The 16,667-nt window shown below is 42.8% G+C and overlaps 1 protein-coding gene across 1 annotated transcript in view; it reads right to left on the bottom strand.

The window, feature by feature from the left end:
* SYN3 (synapsin III) overlaps positions 1–16,319 on the bottom strand; it is a 290,187-nt gene extending 273,868 nt beyond the window's left edge. The window contains exon 1 of the mRNA XM_032786144.2: positions 16,234–16,319. The gene's annotated coding sequence lies outside the window, so the exon portion shown is untranslated. The remainder of the gene's footprint in view (positions 1–16,233) is intronic.
* Positions 16,320–16,667: the final 348 nt, after the last annotated feature.

Genomic DNA, 16,667 nt, shown 5'->3' with positions numbered 1-16,667 from the left:
TTTGTGCCACGAAGCCTTAGGCTGCCTTTCAAAAGCAACTCTGCAAGTGCCAGCAAGATGCTGCTACATCACAATTCAGGTTGGAAGCACAAACCAAAAGAATCAGCCACCAGCAGCGTATACAGGACAGTCAGCTACGCTTGAAAGCTATTTAAGAAGTCAGGTCACTCTTGAGCCCTGGTCAGTTATTAGGAGACTTGTACTAAAAAAGGGGTAACATTGCCAGATTTTGCTGTGCAAATCTGGCAGTATGCTTTGAAAACATAAAGGTAAATTATGCCTCTAACTGTGAAGAGTTAATGCCCTGTACCAAATTCTTTTCCTTCATGGCTTCTGTTCCGTATTCTATTACTGCACCCACCTTGGACAGTGGAAGTGTTCTGTGGAATCATCCCTGACATCTAGAAGCTACCAATAGACTAAAAGCATCGAAAATATAATCTACCTAATCAACTGCATGCATCAGGAAGGGAGGGAAAACTTGGCACACAGGCAGTTACAAGAGGTAGTGGACTAAGCACAGAGCTGGAAGCCAGGAACTCCTGAGTTCTAACGTATGGCTTTAGAAAAGGTCAATTAACCTCTGTGTTTCAATTTCTCCATTTAGATATGAGGAAAATAACACTCTACCTAACGGATAGGGGTATTATACGGATTAGTTAATGTTTGTACAGCTGCAGCACTTGGAACATCTAAAGTGCTGCAGCATATAGCACTTACAAGTGCTTAGAATTATCATCAATCATCTGATCCCCTCAAGCATGAAATCTAGGCTTAGTTCATTAAGAGTCACAAAATTACCCAGTCCTTTTTAAAGCCCAACTACAGAGACTTTTGGGGAATAGTGAACATCTAGCCACCTTAGGGAATATATATTAAGAGATTTAAAAGACTGGGACTTTTCAGCTTGGAAAAGAGACAACTAAGGGGCAATATGATAGAGAGGTCTATAAAATCATGCTGGATGCGGAGAAAGTAAATAAGGAAGTGTTATTTACTCCCTCTGATAACACAAGAACTAGGAGTCACCAAATGACATTAATAGGCAGCAGGTTTAAAACAAACAAAATGAAGTATTTCTTCACACAATACACAGTCAACCTGTGGAACTCCTTGCCAGAAGATGTTGTGAAGGCTAAGACTATAAGAACATTCAAAAAAGAACTAGATAAATTCATGGAGGATAGGTCCATCAATGGCTATTCACCAGGATGGGCAGGGATAGTGTCCCTAGTCTCTGTTTGCCAGAAGCTGGGAATGAGAGACATGGGATAGTCCATTTCATGATTATCTGTTCTGTTCATTCATTCTGAAGCACCTGGAGTTGGCCAGGGAGACAGAATACTGGGCTAGATGGACCTTTGTTCTGACTCAGTATGGCCATTCTTATGTTCTTATGTAGAGGAAAAACTCAGACATTTGAGCCAGAAACCAATTTAACTGCAAAGTCTTGAGCCACAAGTAAAGCTATGTCGCTATCCACCCTCCCAAGTACACATTCACATCTTTTCTTCCAGGGCTGGGAAGAAGAGAAAGGGGCAGGTAAAAGGAAATGAAAGCATGAAAAAAATCTATTTTGCAATCAGTCTGTCAGAGCAGGCTACTGTTGGAGGGATTCCAACCACATGTGTTACAACTGATTCTTGCTGGGTATATGCACAGATAGTGTATGCACAGCCAATCACAAATAGCATGAGATTCAGAACGCTAACGTTACAGATCTTAGGAATGTAGAAATAGGGTTACCTGTATGACACTGAGATGAAGAGACAACCCTTTCCACTTCCCTGGCTGGCCAACAGGGCTGATATATTACGAGAAAACTAACACAGTAGTTAATTCTGCACAGGTCATGATTATATTACTAATAAGTGATAGGCATTCTTAGTACTATAAGGGACTATTATCATTTGGTCAGAGGTGAACAGAGCAGCTCAAGGGGCCTAAAGGCATACCTGCTGACTGCCACTTGTATTCAGTTTGAGAGTTTCTTTTGGAGGAAAGAGATGTGTATGACTGCAAATAGAAAGAGCTCCATAAAAAAAACTGGCTGATGAGCTAAAACTAGCTATTCCGTCTTCCTTCACTGACTTTGTTTTCATCTCTCCTCCAGAATTGAAAAGGTTAGTGCACTAACACTGTGCATGCTGGAGCTGGCCAGCTTTTAACAATCTGCATTATATTCTCAGACCCTTGCTTTTATTCCCAAGCAGAAAAGTACAGAAGAGATACCAACATAAATGTAATTTGTTTTTTCAAGTCTCTAAAAGGGTGGCATGGGACAATGGAGAATTAACTAAGACCAATCAAATTCTATTTAGCAATTAACTCCAGCTACAGGCACTCTCCTGTTTTTATCTGTTGAGAGAATCTGACCTTTCTCTATAAACAATGGGCCAAATTCTGCCCTCAGTTACACCTATGCAGCCACATCAAATTCCATAGGTTCCTACGAGTGCTATAGAGAGCAGTATTTATCCTATTACATGTTGTGGTATGGCAGTGAACATTTTGTAGAGTATAATACGTTCATATATAATTCAGAATTATATTTTTGGAAGGATGATCTTGAGGTTAAGGCATGAGCCTGAAAATTCCCTGGTTTGTTACAGACATCCTGTGTAACCTTGGGTAAGTCATTTAACCTCTCTGTGCCTCACTTTCTCCATCTGTAAATGTGAATAATGATACTTTTGTACCTTAAAAAGGGTTGCGTGAGGCTAAATTCATTAAGGTTTATTAATTATTATGGAGATGAACTTGATAGAAAAACCTAGATAAATAAATGTAAAAAACAAACAAACCATAATTATTCCACTATATGCAATAAGTATTTAATGTATTTCAAAACAATGAGGAAGATAAGTTTAGTATACAATAACCAGAAGATATTTGAAACTGAAAAATGGTATTGTTCTGAAAACAAAAGAATACGTAATAACCTGTGTGCCCAACTCAAATGACAAATTAGTCAATGCATACAGAGTCTGGCTTCATAGCTGATCTATGCAATCATCCCTTCTGTATGTACAGGATTAATTTCTTTAGGACAGATTATGGTTAACCCTGTGTGGGTGACAAGGCTGGGGATGGAGCAGGGATCCTTCCCCCTTGAGCATCTGTGGAGGTACTACCACATTTGGAAGTAGAACTCAAGGAGTGCATGGACTGTGAAAGCTCAGCGCAGATGATGAACTCCCAGTTGTGTGTGCATAACCCTCTCCACACCAGCCATACAAAACTGAGCTGCCATGTGGGTGCACCCACTATACCACATAAGAAGGTGAAAGAACTGTCACACCAGCATGTGCTCCCCAGAGCCGTTGGAACAGCTGTGGTTGAGGTCTCTCAATAGGCATTCCACATGCAGACCATTGCAGGACTGGAACCTATACACAGTATGGCATTCAATATATATTGCTGTGTACTGGATACAGAAAAATCCCTAGAGACATCCTTGTGGATAGCCTGTCATTCCCACTGAAGCAGCTGTCCCCATTCAAAACGCAGTTGTACAAGATGAAGATTGTTCCTAGGCAGCTTCAACTATCACAAAAGCACTTGACAGCAGTTATAAAGAACCTAAACGCTATTAATTCTATAAGGCCAGAAAGGACCTCCTGCATAATGCAATCTATAGACCCTCACCCAGTGATTCCTGGAGCAAGTACATAACTTCTGGTTCAAAACTAACTCAAACAAGCAGTCTGGCCTTTTATCAGCACCCACCCTATCTGGTCCAAGACAGTCTTCTAACCAGAAGTAAAAATGGAATAGAAAACAAAAACAAAGTAATAGTCACCCAGAAGCCTGACTGAAGAAAACAGCCTTTTACCAAGTTGTGAAGCTCATTAGACTCAGACTGGAAGAGGAGGATACATGGGAGCAAGTTTCAAGCACCCCAGTAGACATCAGATGTTGCTACAGAACATATGGAAGACACCAGTTTCTTAAAAAAATGGATCTCAGATCATGACTGCGCAGAAGTCCTTGCCAGGCATTGTCTACTGGCTAATTGGTTACCTAGAAGGAATCCTAACAGATTTGCTGATATAAATCAAGACTTGATTTTAATTCTGTTGAAGGCAGAATACTGAATGTTGCCATGCTGCACTATAACTGTCATACTATAGAGGCAGCTGGCTTGTCCTTGCTATTCGCTTTTGTTACAATGCTTCATTTCAGACTCCATCCCTTGGGGTCACTGGCAGCCATAGCCTCCTGAGAGTTCCTCACTAACAAGGAGCTGTAACACTGCAGACCTCTGGTAAATCGACAGGCCGAACTGGTATCTTGCTGCAACCTTGGCACCTGCCTGAACATCTAGAACACAGAGTGCTAAAGCACAAGTGAAACTCTGGCAGGAAAAATACTGTGAAGCCTAGTTAGTAACTTTGTTTTAAATAAAAATGAGGAGTCCTTGTGGCACCAAAGACTCCTCATTTTTTTTTGCTGATACAGACTAACACGACTACCTCTGAAATCTGTTTTAAATTATATTCCTGCTCAGTGATATAATGGTTGCCACTTACTAGCAAAAAGAGTCAGCATGAGGCATATACAAACCAAACAATTGTTTAGGGCCCTGAGTAGCTCCACCCTCCTTCACTCCCCCGCCCTTCACTTTTTATTATGTGTTGAGGGAGGCGGAAACCATTCCTGCTTAGGGTCCCCTAGTGGGCTAGCACTTCCTCTGCTAGCAAAGAGCTATTAAACTGCTATCTGAGAATGGTTGCAGCACCCAAGCTTCGTTATGGGGGAAGGGAGTTTTTTAGTTTGAGCAGCAATCCTGATTGAGGACCCCTCCCAATTTTGTCCCTCTTTGATTACGCCCTCATATAAATGTCCGACTGGCTACTCCATGAGCTTGTTGTTTGTGCAGCCTGCCTGTTCATTCTTCTCTTTAAAAAATAAATCCTGTTATTTTTAAATTTAAAAAGGACTAGACCTGACCTTGGCTCCAGATGCTGTATAAGTTGTACAGTACAACTAATTAAGAAAAACAACCAGAAACATCAAGAGATCTCCAAGCCCGTCCAACTAAACTTCTCTGCTCCCCACTCCATCACCCACCTGACCATACACTGGAAAAGCAGGTTAGTTTTACAGTGTACTCTAAAGCTGATTAAGTGCAGACTCTGTTAGACTAAGTTACCAGGGAGGGGGAGGGGGCGGGAGGGGGGGGAGGGAGGGAAGAGAAAGTTTCAGAGTCAAGGAAAATACCCTGTCACCAGCCTCTTCTTATTCATACCAGAGGGCTGTCAGCACAAGTGCTTCAACTGAACACAGCTACTAAGGCAGTGCCTGATATAACCAGGATCCAAAGCATACATTGCTCAGTTCTGGAGACCCCTTCAGCAGTAGCTCTGCCAGATGAGAGAAAGAGATCCCCCCCTGTTGGCCAGGCTCATGAAGCTCTGTTGAGGTTGTCCCTCTTAGAAATCTCTGTATTTACTAGAGTTGTGTGGGAACTGGATTTTTCATTTCCAGGGTGCAGGGGGAAAGAGGAAGTGTTAGCGATTTTGAAATTTCTTTCCTTCTCAAACAGAATGAAAACAAATTTTGCCATGAAGTTATAGATTATAAAATAAAAAAAAAAAACAAAAATTCATTGCAAAATGGAAATGTGAAATTTTTCATTCTGAAGCATGTTTTGATCTTATCAAATCTATTTCCCCTATTTTTCTTAGGAAATCAGTTTTCAAAGGTGACATATTTCTGCACAACTTTTCTCTTTTGAAAAACTGGCATTTTCTGACCAAGAAATGTTCCAGCAGAAAATGTCCAACCAACTCTAACATTTGTTACAGTGATGTTAGGGACCTCCAGGTAGAGCTCACTTTGCACATCACAAACCACTGCCCTTGGAAGGCTTCATTTCTTCCATGCAACCAAAACTGTCCACAGACTTCTTTGCCCCAAAGGTTCAACCCAATGCAGCGGAAACAGTAGAAAAAAAAATCTCGTCAGTGACCATTTACTACTGGATCAACCACCAAACTCCACCCATTTTGCTCAGCCTAGCAATCAAACTTTATAATCAAAAATTCTCTTCTCATTAAGAATAAACTGGACAATGACTCAAAAGGTTAAGTCCTATCTTCCTAGTCAAAACTCCCATTGACTTGCTGGGGTCCTGGCCCAAATAAGGATAGCATAGTATAGTGACTTCAAGGTTTGTTCCAAAGTTTTTAGGTGTAATTGGCATTTCTTGTCACCAGTAGCCATCTGATTGAAAAGCAGCATCATTTCTGATGCTGGTTGTGTGACAGTCTGATGTAAAAAAGGGTTCCAGCCTCCTTTTATGATCCGGAGAGGCCAGACTGAGCTGACCCTTATGTGGCAGACAGCAGGTAGGGAGGGGGCAGAATGGATGGAATTTCCCACCACAACCACACCCACACTGTGAATTATTGCCAACTATAAACTGAGTACTTGGACCAGTTGAGCCCCAGGACTGCTCCCCTGAGCACAGTGTCCTGAAAAGGGGACAGAGGGATGTTGAAAGGAAGGGCTATAGTACAAAAGGGCTATGTAGTATGCTGCAACCTAGCAAGTGGTGTAGCAGCAGATGTGCTCCCACTGGGCTGGGGTGGTGCCACCCCACTCCCAATGAAGGGTTGTGCCTTAAAGACGCCATTAAACCCCAAGTCAATATGTCAATTGTCTGGGTCTGGTTAAAATAGTAGAGTTTTCCTTCCAATTGTGAAATAGGTATGAAAGAAGGATAAGAGCTTTTGCAGTTTGCTGTTGGGCTCTCACACTGCCAGTGTCACTTTTCAACGAGATGCAGGCTAGTGCCACAAGGAAGGTCAGAAAATGCCTGTTGTCATTAAAAACAACTTATATTTTTGGTTAATTCCTGGGGAGAAATGCTTTTTGTGTTAAGGAGTCTGACTGCAAAGCTGAGCAAAATGGGAGGTACTTTTTGTGGTTACAAATGCATAATATGTGAGGCCGGTGGCATGTAACATTGTGACCGGCAGTTGGAGACATCCAGGGGACCTCATGGGGAAAGCCCAGGTGCCCATTAACTGGAGTAGTCAGATGCAGCCCTTGACAGACAAAGGCTTGTCTGATTCCACAGCTCTTGTCTCCTATTTAGTCAACTAAGGAATTTTCATACACTGAACGGACCTTGCAGGGAGCAGCAGGGCTATGCTATGATTCAAAAGGTTCTATTGAATTATTAAGATTGCTGAGGGTAAACCAGAATAACTCTGTTAATCTCTTGGGATCCCTTACATTTTGTTTATAACAGAAACCACCCTCCAGCCTCCCATCCAGAGAAACTTCACACAGCTAAGACTGCCTTGCCTGCAAAGTTAATAAAAAAATGTATATTCTTCAGGTACATGCATAAGGGTGAATCCTTCATGCCTTCTGCCATGGACGAGTCTGTTATTTCTCTCTAAATCCACTTGCTGAAGAGCAGGGCCGCCCGGGGGGAGGAGGGGCAAGTGGGGCAATTTGCCCCAGGCCCTGGGCCTCACAGGGGCCCTGCGAGTCCTGGCCCGGCAGCGGTCTGGGTCTTCGGTGGCATTTCAGCAGCAGCGGGCCCTTCAGTACTGCCAAAGACGGGGAGTGACTGAAGGGCCCCCCACCGCGAAAATGCCGCCGAAGACCCAGACTGCTGCCTGATGCGTACAAGCACCGCAACTTCCCTGCTTTGTCCCAGGCCCCCTGAATCCTCTGGGCGGCCCTGCTAAAGAGCATTTGTGCTTTGTTTTAGCAAGCAGAAGGAAGATGCTATTAATGAGTCTCAGCTCTAGGTACTTATGCAGGAGAGCTGTACGGCTCAGGAGAAAGCTCATTGGCCACTCACATTCCTTCCTTTCATCAAGCCCATTTTCGAATCGAGCAGATGCTTGATGTGTTTTCTCACCTGTCTTTTGTTTCCATGTAATCTCTTGGAGCTATTCTATCAGGTCATTCATCCTTGTTCCCTACCTAGCAAAGTCCTGCAAGTTACAGAGCACAGGGGAGAATGTGTTATTAGAATGGATGCACCTGGTATAGGAAAAGGCAAACAACCCAGTGCTGAGAAATCTGAAAAAATAAGATTGTTACGATGCTTTTAAAAGCAGGTTTTAAAGGCCAGAAGCATTTAGGAGATGAGCCTTGCTTAATTGTACTATTGTTATCTGTATGGCTGCAGTGCCCAGAGCCCTTCTCAAGGGCCAGGAGGACCTCATTGTGCTAGGCACTGTACAAACACAGAACAAATAGACAGTCTGTATGTCCCTTTATGAACAGTTCTGAGTAAATACATTTGTGTTTGCTTGTAAAATGAATTTAGCACTGGTGAAAGATCCTGGATTAATGGCAGGTATAGTATAAGCTTTTCTTTGAGCCAAATTCGGAGAATTCTCTGTTCACAAGATGAAATCCAGACCCCACAGAAGTCAGTAGCAAGTTTTGTTATTTCCACTATAAATTCAGTAGATTGCTTAACCTTCCACACCTATCAGAGTGTATCTTTTTGCTTGTTTACCTCCATTATCTGAAACTTTATTTCAAAACTGGGTGTTTTTGGAGGCCCAGAATCAGTCATTTAAAAAAAAAATCCACAAAAACTCTGTCCAGTTTCTGTGCTATTTCACTCACCACTAAAAAGGATATTTCAAGGCATTGGGGATTATATTCAGGTAGAAGGTTAGTTTTTAAAATATAATCTCTTTAAACATCAGGGACCTAAACCTAAACACAGCTATTTTCAACCATGAAGACCTGGCAAAAGACAATGGTTTGCAATGGTTTAAGAAGAACTGTTGAACAAAAATCACTCCAGACAGGAGAACCAATGAATGCTTTCCAGCTCAAACACGCAGTGGGTAAGTGCCTGCCAACCATTCCATTTTAGTAAAGCTCAGAGTAGGAAGTAAAACACTTGCTCTGCAAAGCACATATTTTTCAAAGGTGAAGCTTCTAACGCCTTAAAAAAATTCTCTGGCTGCTGCATCTACCTGCTTAGAGCTCCCAGTTTCTGTTTCTCACATGCAATTTCTGAATTCTTTGTCCCACCCTGTAGGAAGATACCATTGCCCAAACCTACAGGTGTTCATTAGAATGGACTAATACTACATATAAAAGCAGCAAAGCACCTTATAGACTAGCAGACGTTTTGGAGCATGAGCTTTCGTGGGTGAATACCCACTTTGTCAGATGCATGTGGTGGAAATTTCCAGGGGCAGGTATATATATGCAAGCAAGCTAGAGATAACGAGGTTAGTTCAATCAGGGAGAATGAGGCCCTGTTCTAGGGCAGTGTCGCACAAGGTAATGTGCCAACCACGGGAAGGGAGAGAAACTGAGTTTTGTAAGATTGGTTCAAGCCAATTCACAGTCTGTTCGTAAATATAATCTCTTAGAGCTGATGGTAATTCAAATTTTGACAGATGGAACTGAAGTCCGACCGCAGTTTTCTCTTTGAGTGGCTGGTCGAGTTTTTTTGCTGCAGGATGGGCCACCTTTAAGATCTGCATGAATGTGCCAGGGATCGTTGAAGTGTTCTCCGTACAGGTTTTGTATATTTGGCTTTCCTGGAATGTTCCAATAGCAGGATTTTAAGGTGGGGCACGCTGCCGAGCAAAAAAAAGACTAGGGCCGGAGACTTCAAGAAAGAAGAAACTGCTGAGCTTCAGTTCATGGCGCAAAGCTTTGACAGCACCATCAGTCTCAGGATTAAAACAAAGGACTGTGAATGGCTTAGCCGAACTACCAAAACGCCAGGTTCTCCTGCCCTGGTTTTCACATCTCAACTGCTAGAACAGGCCCATCCTCCCTGACTTGAACTATACCTCAGTTATCTCTAAACGGGTTGCTTGCGTATATATAATTCCTGCTCCTGGAAATGATCCATTACCAATGATCTGACGGAAAGTGAGTATTCACCCACGAAGTGGCGGCACCTGCATGCTCCAAAACGTGCTGTTAGTCTCATAACGGTGGCCACAGGATATCTTTGCTGCTTTTTACAGTGTCCAGGCACTAACATCGGCTGACTCTCTCTACCGTATCACTTAATACTACATATAGTAATTGCCCATTTTACCCATGCTCTAATCAGCTTGGTTGCAGCAAACCCATATTTATAATTATTTCTTCTGTTTGCCATTGGAATTTTCCTGTTCACACCATGACTCCCAACTAGCCAAACTATCCCAAAGCCCATCAGATTTAATTTAAATGGTGGTAACTGACAGGCTGAGGGGCCAGACGAGAGAAATGTAGCAAGAAAAGCAACAAACAAAAGTGTGGAAGAACATAGCCTATGTCCTATTCCACCTTATCCATGGAGAAGCTAGAAGGTGTACAGTGGTGTAAGTTGCACCATCTTGGTCTCCCAAGCATCTAACTTACAAAGCACCTTTGAATCACCCCTAAGTTTGGCCTTCATGTTATTTTTTTAAAACTATATATTAGTAAATTAGCTGGAATAAAGATCCATGGGAATAACTTCATGGTTACCTGAGAAACTGCATGAAAGTGGTATGCAAATTGGCAGCAAAATACTTCATTTTGCAAAGAAGGAAGCCATTTATTACAGGGACAGAGTGATGAAAAGCAATTCGGATGGGCTATGACACACCTTCAGCCTTCCCAGTTTAGCCATGTATGTGCAAGGCTGTTACAATGAAACAGCAATCTCTTCCCAGTTACTGAACCTACAAAGAAGTGATATTACTGAGTAGGCTGCTGTTCATATCATAAAATAATCTGAACTAATCCATAGTTCTTCATGGTGCTTCTGGATTGGACAGGGAGCCTGTAAATCTCAATAGGTAACATGACACTAGCATTCACAGTCAGGACAAAATTGCCAAAATAAGTAAATTACTTAATTCCAATTACTTTTTGACCTAAAAAAATCAGTCAGCGAGGAAGAACGGTCTAGGGGCTAGGGTTAGCCTGAGACTGGAGAGACATGGGTTCTAGTCTCTGCTCTGTCAGACTCACTTGGGTACATTGCTCAGAATACATGAGGTGTGACACATACCCAAGCTAGCTGTATTCTAGCTAGCTTGGGCATTAAAGCAGCAAGCCCACCTGGAACCCTGGGTAACTTTACTTGCGGGGCCAGCCCATGCTGCTGCACCATCACTGCTCCATGGACCTCAGCTACCTAGATTAAACTTAGTTTGGGTATGTTTGCATACCCACGAGTCTCTGTGTGCCTCAGTTCCCATCTGTACACTGGGAATAATAGCACTTCCTCACCTCACAGGAGTGCTCTGAGAATAAACACATTAAAGATTGTGAGGCAGTGGTGATGGTGGGGTCACAGGTACTTAAAATAGCTGGATAACTTTCAGAAGTGACATTTTTAAGAGTCTCGCAGTACTGTTAGCCAGGTATTTTAAATAATCCTAGAGAAGGGGTGCAATCCAAGAGCGTTGGTAGACACATTTAAAAATAAAGTAAATGCTTCTTCTGTTTACTGCAGCACTTAACATACAGTCAGTCAATTGATTTTAAATTGAGCTGGGCACTCAGATGGCCCCCATCGCTGTAGTATCTGAGCACCTTCTTAGGAGGACTCTGCTAAGGGAAAAGGCCCGTTCAATGAAACCTGACAGTGGAATAGAGAAATAATAAGAGTTACTGGTGAAAATAAAACAATCCTGTTAAACAACAGGCGATTGCCTTCAGAGTTCATTTAGAGGCAACACTCCCACTTTCCTGGAGAAGTGGTACTCTGTGTCACCTATCCTTGCTGCCTTTGTTTCAGCACATCTCCACCCGAAGTATCCCACAGCCAGACTAGAGAGGACTTTAGTAAGTGGAAAGCCTCCCAAACCACCCCGCCTTCTCACTCTCAACAATGGAGAATCTGGCCCTTATCAACAGGTGTATGCAGAGCAGTTTATTTGGGACACAAGCCATACCCAGCCTGCAGGTCATTTCACAGTAAAATGTCATTTACAAGGGCCTCCTTTTTGTTTGTTCCCTTTAAGCAAGATTTAAATTATAAGCACAGCTTCTGGGGATATTTCACCCTCCTCCTGGCCACTGTCAACCTGTTATTAATAGTAGCAATGTTATACTGCACTCTGAGCTGCACAATCATTGTGTGGTTATGTCTCACTAACTATACAATATGCAATTCTCTGCAAACTGGCTCCTAGTCATTATTAGATACAGTATAGAGATCTGCGTAATCACCGCATGGTTATTCCTTGATAACTGTATTGTAAATATGCAAACCTGAACCCTGATTGAATAAGAAGCCAATTGTCAAAGAGGATTCGTGGCAACTAGAGTTTTCTAATTGTTTGTCAGCAACAAAAACGTCACCTTGGCTTCTCACTCCCATAAAGCAAAGCAAGAAAATGGCAACTTTAATATCAAGAGCAGGTGGTGGGGTGGGGTACTCTAGGATGAAGAGAAAGCCAAGCTGCCGCACTGCTTAAATGGAAAGCAACCCATTTTGCCCCAACATTTGTCTTTAAATTGGAAGGATCTCACCCCCTCCCCACCTATTCAGCTTTGAAAATATAAGACAAGAGGCTTGCGGACCATCGGGAAGGGATGTCAGTGAAAAAGGAGATGGCAGAGGGGAGCAGGAAAAATGTGGAGTGAGCAAGGAGGAGCAGTTTGACAGCCCTCTGTATTGTTTCCCTTCACTTTTATTTACATTTTCAATTAAGAATTTCAGTATTGCAATAACTTCAGGACAACTCTAATTTATTGGCTACTAATCATGCCCGGGGCTAACAAACTCCAAAGCTCAAAACCAAAAAGGGTTTATTTACTATAATCACCTTGTCTTTCAGTTGCTGAGTTTATTTGCTTAGATACTAGGACAACAGGAGACAGAAAAGGAGATATTCAGCCTAGGATATAGTTATTACCTCAGACACAGATCTCACCCTTACTATACTTCTATATCAACAACTGACCTTTTTGCAGCACCTTTACTCCTGAGGGATTATAGATGGAGTAAACATTGGTCATTCATCAGCCTCTGAAATGCAACCACCTCTGGTGTGGAATGCAGCAGCCATTGTGCAACACAACTACTTTTCACCCTTTTTTAAAAAAATAAAAAAAGGAGGGGGAGAATTATTTCATCCAGATGAAAGTGAAAGGGGAATTTTAGGGAGGCAGAACACAATTTGGCCTGGACACCCAGATTAAGGAAATGTACCCAGTAGACACTCTGTTTCACATATAATCTGAAATATGGATTAGAACTCATTGTTCCCATAACTAGTGTGGGGCAGGTTAGGGCCCCTCACTCATCATCCACATTCAGACTGCAGTCCCCCAGGGCGCATCTGGCCTGCATTACACTAGAGCCCATTTTGCCAAGGGGGAGAGTTGACAAGGCGGCCAGGCCAGTATCATCAAAGGGACAGGAGGCCACTGTTTGGAGGAGGAGTAGCTAGCATAGTAATAATTCTAACAACATTAAAATGAGCAAAAGTCTTGTATCCCTCCATGCCCCTCATTATTACAATTCATAACCTCAGCCCAGGAAAATGATATCATTGCATTAATTAATCATCTCAGCAATTAACAGGGAGAGTGACCTCAGATTTCAAAGCATGGTCTCTGCCACCAGTGAACTGACAATGACGTTAGCTTCCTTGGGAAGAACCTGGCATTTTGCCCACCTCTGAACCACACTGCTGACACTGAGGCAGAAGCAAACAATGTATTCACCCAACCAGGGATAAATGCTGCAACCGAATCCCAGCCTACAACTGCTGTGGTGTCACCAGAAACGCTTCCCTCACCCCGCTCACTGAATTCCCTATGTGCCGCTCTCCAGGAGCAGCACACAACAGTCCAGCAACAATAGGCAGAGAGAGCCTCCTTTTAAACACAAGGATGAGCTGCCTAGGTAGAGCATCCTTTTTTAAACTGTGAGCTCTCTTTGCATGGAGGCTGACAATCTCATTATGTGAATATGTAGGCGACTAAATTATTCCTACTCAGCTATAGCAGTGGCATCTCTGGTCCCCAAGTTGAAGCGGGTTTTATTTAGGGATGGACAAACTTGTTTTGCTTCAATCTCAGCTCACTTGGCTGTTGTGGATATTTTGAAAGTTGGACTCAAACTCAGATATAATTGCGGCTTTGTTCTACTTAGGGTCACAAAAAAGGAGCAAAATGCACATGCAAGAGAACAGCTAATGACAAAAATATACCCTACGTTAAACACCCACTCAAGTCAGCCTAGCTTTTTCAGATGAAGTGAAGACACTGCTATTCAGTCCTGAATAGGGGCTATAGCTTATTATCTTCGGCAGTTTCTTTGCTGGTCCTGCGTCACTGAATATAAACATTGTACGCAGTGCAGGGTGCTTCAAATCACACAAGGGGCCCAATTCAACATTTTCCCTCTAACGTGAAGTCATTTACACCTATGAAAAGTGGGTGCTTCCAGATCAGCATGGGAGTGGTTTTACAGCCACTTTGGTTCTCAGAGTGCACAGATGTAAATGCTGGAAGGCAGTGGAGAATGAGACTTAGGATTATCCCCCCAATATCCCACCAGAGACTTCTAGAACAGCCAGGCCATATTGCAAGAATAATGTAAAGATAAGCAAGGGAATTGGTATATTATGGATGGAATATCAGACATGTTCAGACTTCCCCCATCTCCTGGCCCCGAGAGGAAGCCAGGAGAGGGGGAGATATTTGGGAGTGGGGGCAAGTGAACTAAACTTATAAAAGGTTTGGTATCAGGGAATGCCAAGGAATCAGATCAGTTCTTACTTTAACTGAACCAGTGTGATCAATCCAGGTTCTGAGGCAGTCATTCCACACACGTCTCCTTTTACGTCTGTCTGCCTGCTCTCTTTGTAGGGAGACTTGATGTCCCCCAGAGTCAGTGTCTGATGGTCTCTGAGCAGAGATTCTGTTTTCCCTGGAACTCATTGGAAGGGTCTATAAAGTTCCAACTGATGTAAAACATGGTCAGTGAGATATATTGTTCCATCTGGCCTGCAAGTTTATGGAGAGCAGGGGAGGAAAAATGCTTTCCTCTGGAGCCCAGTAACAGAGAAGGGGAGGTGAGGGGAATAAAAACAGAATGAGGGATAAGGCCTTGGGTTCCATATATTGGGATATAGGACTAACTCATTAAATTAAATGGATTTAGGCTTTAGACAGTGGGACAACCCTCTGTTAACTAGTTGAAAGGATGTTGTACGTTACAAAATTGGCATCTTAGCATCATCACCACAAACACCCCTCTATGTCTCAGCGCTACATTACCTAGTGACGGTCATCCTAAAGAAACCCATTCTTGACAGAACTACCACCACCCAACCTAGGTAGCCTCCCATTAACAGGGGAAAGGGGATGGTACATAAAGGTGGTGCCGATCCTAATTGCCTGTGTTAATTTGCATACACCTGCTATTCCAAACAACATGAATCTGTGGGTTCCAGTTCAAAGTCTCACCCTCTGAGAGCTGCCCATCCCATCCCATGTAATTAGAAGAGAAAATTAAAGTCTGTGGATACACCTCAGTAGAATGTTATTTAGGCGACAGGTTTATGAGAAGGTATAATCAGTTGATACTTTCTAATCAGCTGTCTAGGCGCTCCTGATTTCTCAACTCCCCCCACCCCCGATAGGTTCAGGTAGATCAGCAGCAGATAGAAATAATTGCCTTTTCTAGTCATTCACACTTTCTTTCCCATGTTAGAGAATCCAGTTATAGACTGCTGTTTATCTCCACCTGCTGTGACAAATGCTCTAATTTGCCGTCTCCTTTCCCATTCCCACATCTCACTGCAGGTTTCATAGATTAACACACACCAGTTTTCTCATCCCTGCTCCGTTTAATTTCAAATATCTGACTGGCAACCCATGCAGTCCCATTTTCCTCAAATCAGCTATGTACACTACTAGGTTTATCCAGATTTCTTTAGCTCATCAGGCTGTTTCTGTATCTCACCTTTTCTAATTACATTTATAGTATACACACTTTATAGATCACTGCTGCATTCATATATAACACAAACACTCCAAATACATGCACATGGGCATTGTGTGTGTGTGTGTATATATTATACATGAACACATATGCAATGTGTATATATAGACAAAGACAATCACTACATGTCTTGTGTGAGTGTGTACACACATACACACAATTCCTTCTCTCTCCCAAACTCCCCAGGAAAATAGTCCACATAGGTTATATTTTTTAAAAAAGCTCACAGACAGGCCCTGTATTATACAGGTGAATCCCATTTCCACTCACTTCCTTACCTTTCCTCAGTCTGCTAATCCAGAGGCCCTCGACTTGTTCTCTTCCCCTCCTGCACACAAATTGCAAGCCCCTTCTTCTGCTTCGCATTCACAGCACACTGGCAGGATTCATCGTCATCTCATAGTCCTGGATCCTTACCATCCTATTGGCTGAAGCCAGCTAGTAAATTTAATTAGGCTCCTCCTTATAACTATATTATCACAGGAGCAGGATGAATAATTTAGTAAAACAACTGATGTGCAGGCTCGGATGTCAGAGATTTCTGCCTCCACCCGCAGGCTTTTCCCTTACGCCTCTCACTGAGAAAGGGGAGGGCAAACTCCCCAGACTTGTCACTCTCTTAGTCAAAAGCCTCCAGTAAACACAGAGGAAAGGGAACCAAGGATTCTCCACTTGTAAACTCCCTCACTTCCCCACAACCTGGTGGTCTCCA

The sequence above is a fragment of the Chelonoidis abingdonii genome, chromosome 1, assembly GCF_003597395.2.
Source record: "Chelonoidis abingdonii isolate Lonesome George chromosome 1, CheloAbing_2.0, whole genome shotgun sequence".
NCBI lineage: Eukaryota > Metazoa > Chordata > Testudines > Testudinidae > Chelonoidis > Chelonoidis abingdonii.
This window is presented reverse-complemented; position numbering and strand designations above follow the sequence as displayed.